Source organism: Hipposideros armiger, unplaced genomic scaffold, assembly GCF_001890085.2.
Source record: "Hipposideros armiger isolate ML-2016 unplaced genomic scaffold, ASM189008v1 scaffold_206, whole genome shotgun sequence".
Taxonomy (NCBI): Eukaryota; Metazoa; Chordata; class Mammalia; order Chiroptera; family Hipposideridae; genus Hipposideros; species Hipposideros armiger.
The window spans coordinates 358794-368212 of record NW_017731556.1 but is presented as its reverse complement, the minus strand read 5'-3'; the positions used below and the strand labels follow the sequence as shown (position 1 = coordinate 368212).

Below are 9419 nucleotides of genomic sequence, written 5' to 3'. Positions count from 1 at the left end.
CCACTTGGCCAGCCCTGTATCATTTTTTAAAATGAATAAGCTTATGGATCAAAATTTTTTCTTATTACCTCTGCACTACATGTTTGAATTTGGAGATTATCATTTATTTTTAAAATAGCAACATTTTATATTATTTTCATTTAATTCCACAATGAAAATTACCCTCACTGGATCTTTTTAAACAATCATCACTATTCTCTGGTGCGAATAACCATTTTATTCAAATTAGAAACATTTTTGTGTATTAGGACATGTAATAGTCCTTTCAATTAGAGCGGATGATGTACTTCACATATGATTTATAAGAGCTTTTGCAATTGCTGACAGTGAGAGCTGGAGAGTGTTAAATATGAAGGAGAATGGAAATCGTTTGGAATTGCTACTGGGGGCAGGCATGAGTCACCAAGAAATGAGTAAAGTGATTGCTACATTGCCACAAGAGTGCAGTTGAGGTTAATTGGCAAGGGTTTGCAGTCTGTGACTCCATCATTGCTCAGCCGCTTTGGAATGAAAAGATGGAAGGTATAGTTAAAGGCCAAGGGAGTAAAGGATGCAAATGTGTTAGTGATACTGGGATGGATTTGTGCTGTCCCCATGCCGAAGAAGTCTCAAAGGGCATTGAGGGGTTGGAGATCACGATCACGGGGCAAGAATGGATTTATGTATATTAAAAACGTAGGAGCAAGGCTCAGAAGGTTCAAGTCGGTGAAAGATTGTTTCAAGTTAGAGATTTGGGACTGAAGGATGTTTTGATTTATGATGGGGCCTGAGGTGTGGCCATATCCCAGTATGTGGTCCAAGTGGGATGTGGAAGGTTAAAGAGATGAGATAGCCTTTAAGAAGGTCATCAGTCTGTCTCCAGAAGTGACAGATAATAGCTATGTCTGGCCAAGCCCAGCCAAAGGGGAGTGAACAGGCACATTGATTTCACTGGGTGATCAGGCTGAGACTAAGGGGAAAATGGTGTACACGTCTGTTTTCCTTGGCATTTGTGATGGAGCGATTATACAGCCCATGATGGACGTGATGGTAGGGGACAGGGTGCTACCCTGGGAGCATCAGGACTCATTGAAGGCGAAAGGGTGAAATTTCAGTTATGAACAAGATCTAGGGGACTGTGTTCATAAGCAGGAGAACACAGTGTCCGTGATAATGAGAAAGAAAGGTAGGTACACAGACAGATTTTGTGTGCATCTAGTGAGAGATTGTGGCCCAGTCCACGTAGAAAACAAAGGAGAAATGGGGAAAGGCAATAGAGAGAGACTTCCCCATTGGTACAGATATTAGGAACTGAAAGGTTAGGCAGCGTAGGAAGGATGTTAGCTCAAGGTGAATGCATGGGATATTTGCAAATTGTATTGTCAGAAAGGTCAGCAACATCAGCTACTCCCAGCATTCAAATTGTTGGGGTGCATTCAAATTGTTGGGGTGGGACCATTGCAAAACTTGCTGCTTACATGCTTGTTCTGGATGGGACTAGTTTGTACTGATAGTTTTATTGAAATTTTGGTGGGGAGAGGGGAGAACAGGAAAAAATATATCTAGATGGGAAATAGCTTATTAAGTTAATAAGACCTCAGATTTGTATTGCACTTTTAAAGCAAATGCATGTTACTGTTTGAGCAACAAGGTCCAGTATATTCTTGTCGATATTGATTAATAGGTGGAGAAATAAGCCATATTTTCAGTGTTTGTAGAAACTGTAGAAAAATCAGTTTTCTACTGACAAAAATATAGAAAAAGTTTTCTTTTTAAACTTTTAAGTGAAATCTTGTCATCCCCCCTCCCTTTTTTTTAACAAACTATGTTGTTGTCAAGAAACAAAAGGAACAAAGAGATAAACAAAAAATAGTTGTTTCTTCCAACCCACTCCACCCCTGCTGGCATCAGTGTATCCATAAGACTCTAAAAATCAAATATAAGAAAATGCTGATTCTTTCTTTGGAAAGCTCTATATTGAGTCAGTATAGTTTGTTTTTGGCAGTCTTGATTCTTCCGATGAGACTTGAGATGTTTGCCAATATGCAAAAAAACGCAGCATCATTGCGATTTCTCTGACCTCAAGATCCTGAAGTGGCTTTTCAGTTCAGGTCCACTTTACATTGTTTTGTTCAAGTCCACCTTACCGTTCGTTGTTTTCCCATTAAGTTGACTTCATTTAGAGTGTATCATTAGCTGTTAAGTTGAGGTTGGGACCAAATTCATTTTACTTAGGATGATTTATTGCTCTACTTATTCTTGATGCCTTGGTGATTCTGTTAATTAATGCTAATTCTTTAGTTTCATATTTTTCCATTAAAACTTGAAAAAGGCTCCCAGCTTGTCTTAATGATTTCCTCTTGTCCATGGAATTTAACATGTTTGAATCTCAACTTGTTGCAGATCAATCAAAACTGATAAGTTGTTTTGCAACTTTTAAAAACTATTGGAATGTCTTTAAAATAAGTCATATATGATACTGAAATGTATTCCTTAGTAGTATGCATTTGGGACTATTGACTTCTCTACTTAAGAAGTAAATTTTGCTAATGACCATGCTGTTCAACAATGGTTTTTGCGTTTATGCCTGATCCAAATGATAATGTTTAATAATTCTACTCATATGCCAAATGACTGTGTCGTTTTGTATATAACCTTGATTTTCCTCTTTGTCTTCTTTTCCTCTGTCTATAACTTATTCATATTTGTAGTTAACAGTTAAAAATCTAGTGTTAGGCGTATTTGTTAAGGAATTAGATAATACTGCCATCCCAAGTTATGAATTGACCAAGGAAATTTGGGGGAGATTTAAAATCAGTATGGTTTTGTTTATTAGCAGTTATTTTTGGTGTTTTATTTAAGTTGCTCAGTAATTAGTAATTGGGTGTTTTGACCTTTAGATTATTTGGTATCATTGTAATAGCCCCACTTTATGTTTTGCTTTATGATCTTTGATGTTAAAAGGAGTTTTTTGAGCTGGAGTAGTAAAGCAATTTATTCAAGGACCTATTTGGCAATAATGCTGTGAAGATTAGCATTTCTGAATTCTAGATTTTTTTTGCACCTTAGCCTTGTTGCTTCTTGTGATTCACGTTAATGAGAAGAAAAAGGCTTTTCATCATATGTCAATATTTTTGAAGTTCAATAATGCCTAGATATCAGCATTTATAATAAGAAGATACAGTTTGAAATATGAAGAGGGATGAAGAATAATACACATGCATTTATATGTAGATATATAGACACAAGCAAAAGATAGATTAAAGTTTGCTCTATATGATGTCTATATTTGTTCTCAATCAAGGAATGAAATGGGGGAAAATTTTAAATACTCCCAACCTCAGTTGGCAGAATAGAACTCGAGTGAAAAATCATCTGATGCCAGCTTACACAGGAGTTTTTAGGGTTTTGGAAGGGAGTTACATGGATAGACTTACTTCGGGGTAGACTTCATAATTCAGCAACACTTTTTAAATATTGTATTCACTCATTTGTTTTAGTTGGCGGGGAACAAGTCGGGAACTAATTACTTCTTCTTGTCCAAATATGTTTTCATTATTATCTCACTCTTACTTAACAGCAGCATAATGGAGGGAAGTAAAATTTTGAGTATTCACTTGCCAGCTTGTCTGTGTAGGTTTAGTTCTAAAATATTATTCCCAATGACTCACCCTCATTAGGTTTCCAAAAATGACAATTTGAAGGACAGTCTTCGTTTGGATAAGTGAGTTCTTATGTCCTTGTTAATCAATCCAGAAGGATTTGGGAAAGATGGCGGTTGCAGTGACTTGGAATTTTTCAATCTCTCTTGCCTTTGCCATTTTTTTCCCATTTGTAAAATAGTTACATAAAAAAGACAGAGCAACAAGATAGAAAATCCAGCCCCCTGGACAATGTTTAGAACAAAACTAGGTAACGAGATACCTCCAAAATAGATGTGGGTGGGAACAAGCTACCTCCAGCCACAAAACTTGCACGATAGCATCTGTAAGAGGAAAGAAAAGGAAGCAAAGGTGCCTGAGAACTGGAGAAGCCAAAGATAGGCAATAGGTATTCAGTGGCGAGCTCACAGGGTCGGTTTGGGAACACAGCTTTGAACTTGAGGGAGCCCAGATGAGAAGGTCTGAAGGTACTGGAGTGCCGTGGGCCTCTGGAGCCCTCAGAAATGAACCACCAGGCCTCCCTTCTATTCTCACACTGGATAACTGCCAGGAATGGAACCACGCAGAGCAGGTCAGAGCAATGGAGATGAAAGAAAGAAATGGTCTCGTCCAAAGGAGGGGAGGGGAACAGGGCCAGGGAACCCCCAAACGCAAATGCCTTAGTTTTGAATACTCCGCAAAAGCAAAAGACGAGGGAGCTCTGTGAAGTTAAGAGAAGTTTTCTTGAACCCCTCTTCATTCTAAAAGTTTGGGAAAATTAATTTCAAAAAAAATAAAATAAAATAAATAAGCAACAAAAAGTATCAAGATCAAAACTCACATAAGGCAATTATAAGAAAAAGACATAAGACTAAACTAATATGACTACAAATAAAGTATTCCAGAAGGTGTCAAAACTATCACCAACTATTTTTTTAACTAAAATTTTTTTAATGTGTTTATTTTTAATTACAGTTGACATTCAATATTATATTAGTTTCAGATGTACAGCATGGTGGTTAGACATTTATATAACTTACAAAGTGATCCCACTGATAAGTCTAGTACCCACCTGGCACTATACATAGTTATTACAATACTATTGACTATATTCCCTATGCTGAACTTTACATCTCTGTGACTATTTACAATTGGCAGTACAAACTGCCAATTTGTACTCTGAAGAAGACACTCAATGTAAGATAGAACAAATACTAAAAATAAAAATTCAAGAACCCCTCCCCCCAAGAAAAAGCAAATGAAAAAGTAAAATTAAATTCTGAAAGAATCGATCATATGCCTGAGAACATGAACTCAGAATGACCAAATATATGGCATATTCTGGTAAAATTACTGAACTGTAAAGTAAAAGAAAAAATCCTTTGGTCATTTAAACAAAAGGGAAAACATTACTTCAAAAGGAAATGAAATTAAATAATCATCAGACTTTTCAACAGCAGCACTTTACACCCAAAGAAAATGGAGGAGCATATTTAAGAAACTCAAGAAAAAAAAAATACGTGAGTCAAGGATATCCAGAAAAACAAACCTTCTTGTATCTAGTGAAGGAAACAGGAAAACTGGCATCGCTGTGCACGAACTGGGGCACCCTGGAAGAGACTCCCGTTGGCCTAAGATGGGACAAACTGAGCTTTCGTAATGACAGTAATTTCAATAGATGAAAACCTATCAAATATGTTAAAACTATGAATTCATAATGATATTTAAAAATAAAAAATGTTGGTCATCTTTGGAAGTTGATAGAAAACCAGTGCGTTACTGGGAAAATTGGTCCATAAAAGGGAAACATTTTATATATAATTCTACCTTTCCTGAATGAACTGTCCTGAATAAACAGTAGATGTGGGGGTTTGTCTTTATAAAATTATTTCAACTAATCAGTGAAAGTGAATAATAGAATTAGAAAGCACCAGTGGAAGCCCCCATCAGATGAATATAGGCATTTAGCATGGAAGCTGCTAGGATCACGTAAGAGAGAGAGGATCAGACGTGATGGGCCTCCAGCAGTCCTACCAGACACCACTCATAGTCTTTCCATGACATCAAACTAGAGTGTAATGAGTTCTCTGGATCCAGCTGCCAATTTGCAGAATATCCAAAGGACTGAGAAACATGCTGAATATGTAATCAGCCAAATACTGACTCTAGGAAACTCTACAGATTAATTGCCTGAATTTTCTAACAGTAAGGAAATGGCAGGTATGGAGGAGAAACCTATAGGTTAAAGGTGACTCAAAATACATCAGATTTTTAAAATGCATCAGACTAAACTACAGCATCTAAGGATAGGCATTGGAGTGATAAAATGATTTTTAAAACACACAAAAAATTATTTCTTATAAAACTGAGGATAATATTTTTATGGCGCGTGGGGAGGGGTTATGACTGGAACAAGGCTTGGGGAAGGGGCTTCTGGAATGTCTGGCAAAGCTGAATTTCCTAAGCGATGGTATTCACCTTCTAAGAATTCATTAAGCCATGCATTGGTTGTATATAGTTTTATATGTCTGTGTTTTATTTTACAATAAAAAGGAATTTTAAAAATCAATCCAGTTACAAACATTTTAAGAGTGGTTATCTCTGGGTGATGGAGGAGCTGGCAATTTTAATTTTTCCCTTTTTTCTCTAGATAGTGAGCTCTATCTAGTTGTAGATTAGATATTTCAATATAAATTTTGTAAAAAACAGCCATGGTTATCTTGGCAGTACTCTATTTAAAATGAAGGGAAAATCCAGAATAGGTAACTTAGTCAATGGCTGTGTATTTTTTCTCTTACAAAACTTAAGTGTCTCATTTTTCTAGGACAGAGAGCATAGTGCGGGAATGGTAAAAAGCCTCAAGTTTGCAAGCACAGCTTTCCCCTTCCTGACTTCGTAGGTCTGGATCTCTGAAAGCCTTAGTGTCAGTTTCCTTATGGTTCATAAAGGTGATGATAATCTCACTGCCCTTGATGGTAAAATGAGATTGAAGGAAAGCTATTTACAAGGTGCAAAGTTCTATGCCAATACGTTACCCTCATTTCAGCTAATGAGATCTGCAAAAATCTTTTGTTCTTTCTTTTCTTATAGCAATAGATGAAGACCTAACCTTTCAAGAAATGCATAGATAATTTAAAATGTTGGATAATTTATGTATTAATGAGTGAGCCTTTCAATTTCACCTTCATATCATAAGATAAATAGTTATTTGCTTAGAAAAGAATAAGAACAAAGTATATGCTTAGTGCGAAGGAAGGGTTGAGTTAAATTATATTATGATAGGTGAGTGGTCTTCTTTTTCATATTTTACCAAACCATTGTTCTAGCACTTTAAAACAGAGAAATATTAGGTACTGTCATTAGATAGCACATTTGACCAAATATGTATGACTATCTTTTAATTTTTTTGGTGAGAAAATAGGCTTAATTCGTTTTCTTGACTCCGTCCCAACTAAAGAATGACATTCTGCTAAGCTGAATATAATACCTGCTCCCATGCGGTGAATTACTTTTAACTTTTTCTTTTAATATTACATAAAGTTTATGGCATTCGTGAATTTAGTGCCTTTATATTGCAACTGTTGGTGGTAGTTTTCTTCCCTCGATATGAAAAGTGATGAGGAAATAAAAATGTGCCATTTTTGTATGAGTATACACTTTTTTCAAATGTTAAATTTGAGCATTATTAGAAACTCTATTTCAGCCTCTGCTGTATAACTTTTTTGGGAGGCAGGTAGGTGTTGTTTGTTGGTTGGTTGGATGGTTGGTTGTTTTTGCTTTGTTCTTGCATGTGTTGAATGTGTTTAACCTAAAGAATATATGATGTGGAATAGGATTTGCACTTTTTAATGACGTGTCATTTTTTTCCCAAGCGACAGTTCATATTGAAACCCAAATATAGATAAGGTTGAAGAACATTATGCTAAATGAAAGAAGACAGTCACAAAAGACCAGACATTGTATGATTCTATTTATAAGAAATATCCAGAATTGGCAAATCCGTAGAAACAGAAAGTAGATTAGTGGTTGCCAGGGGCTGCAGGGTGGAGATGGTATGGGAGGGGGAATGACTGTTAATGGATACAGGCTTCCTTTTAGGGTGATATTGTTCCGGAATTAAATAGTGGTGATATTTGCACAATTCTGTGAATATACGAAAAACCACTGTATTGTGCACTGTCCTGACTGAGTCAGACTGGGTGAGTGGCCCAGTACATGTGGTCTTTTCGCCCACCCACCCCTCTCAGAGCTGCCTGAGTTGAAAACCTGGATATGGCTTGAAAAACATTGGCCTAAGTAAGAGATGAAAATCTTTATGTTGCCAGATGGAGAAGGCCCGAGTAAAAGCTGGAGCCCATTACTTCATTATCTCCCTGTAGATTAACAATGTGTTAAGAGCAGACATAGAAATAAATGGGGTCACAAGTGCTTGTCCTTGCATAGGGGCTTTCTTTATTTTCGTTTCCATCGTGGAAAGCTTCCCATTTTCTTTTTCCTATGTCAAAACATTCCAGGTGGACATATCTAGAAACTGCATGATCTACAGTTGTGAGACCCATTGTAAAAGACCCTAATGGCCTTGACAGTGGGTGATATCCTCTTGGCTTTATTCTCTAGCCCAGGTATTCTTTCTCTAAACACTTCCTTCTTTACGCCCAACTATATTCTGCTGTTTCTCCTATTCTGCCTGCTTAAATCTTAACACCTCGAAACTATCACCTATCATAGCAACCCTTTTTCCTCTACAGAGTGCTTTGGATTCCTTTTCTTTTCATTAATAGCTTCTTTTCTACACTTCTTTTTTACATTTGGAGAGATCTGTATCCATAGAACTACAGCATGCTATTGTATAGTTTATTATCAGTGATACTCAGATAAAGATTTGACCTTGTGGGTGTAATGGCAAGGCATGGTGACGACATGGGCTGTCCTTAATATACTTTTTCTTTTTAATTAAGTGAAAATTGATGAACTTTAGATTATGAATAGCTTGGGCTTATTCATGTTTTTCTCTGCTCTGTAAGCTTAGAGAATCAAAAGTTCCCTTATTATTTGCTAGAAGCAGACATATTCAGGTGGAATTAGGACCTGGTAGAAAGGAACACAGCTACCTAAGTGTTGGCTTAGAATTTAGTTGTTTAAAAAAATAAGTATGTTTTGTAAGCCTCTGTTTGCAAAACACTTTTTTATATGAGTCCTGGGCATGATTGTCATGAAGGAAAAGATAGGTAGACTGGGGAGGGTGTGAGAAAAAGAAGGCAGGCAGCAGGTAAGCCAGTGTATTTAGCACCCAGTTTGTTATTATAGAAAAGCTCCCTGGTTTTGTTTTATAAAGAGATTGGAGTGAGGTCTTTCTAGTTGTAGATTTGATAGCCAACCGGGAGTCAGATAATCAGTTTTTAATTCACTTCTGTGCGGATAATATCAATATTTTAAAGACATCTTCAGAAAGACTGAAGTTGATGTCAGTATAACATACTGCAAATAAAAATTAAGGTTGATGATAGAAGAGAAAACAGGGGCTTAGAGAACAGTTCATGGAATGGGATGAGGGGGTGGGCATTGAGGTAGATTTCAGCCCACCTCTAAAACCTATTGTACCCGTTAGCAGTCACACCCCCTCCACCCCAGTCTTCCCCCCTCAGCCCCTGGCAACCACTGGTCTACTTTCAGTTTCTATGGCTTTGCCTACTCTGGGCATTTCTTAGAAATGGAATCACACAATTTGTGTTCTATTGTGACTGGCTTCTTTATCACTTAATAACAAATGATTATTGAAAGTAATCATTTTGAAATGCT

General features: G+C 36.7%; 1 protein-coding gene across 1 annotated transcript in view; it reads left to right on the top strand.

The window, feature by feature from the left end:
* UTRN (utrophin) overlaps positions 1–9419 on the top strand; it is a 498335-nt gene that overhangs the window by 458005 nt on the left and 30911 nt on the right. The window lies entirely within an intron of this gene.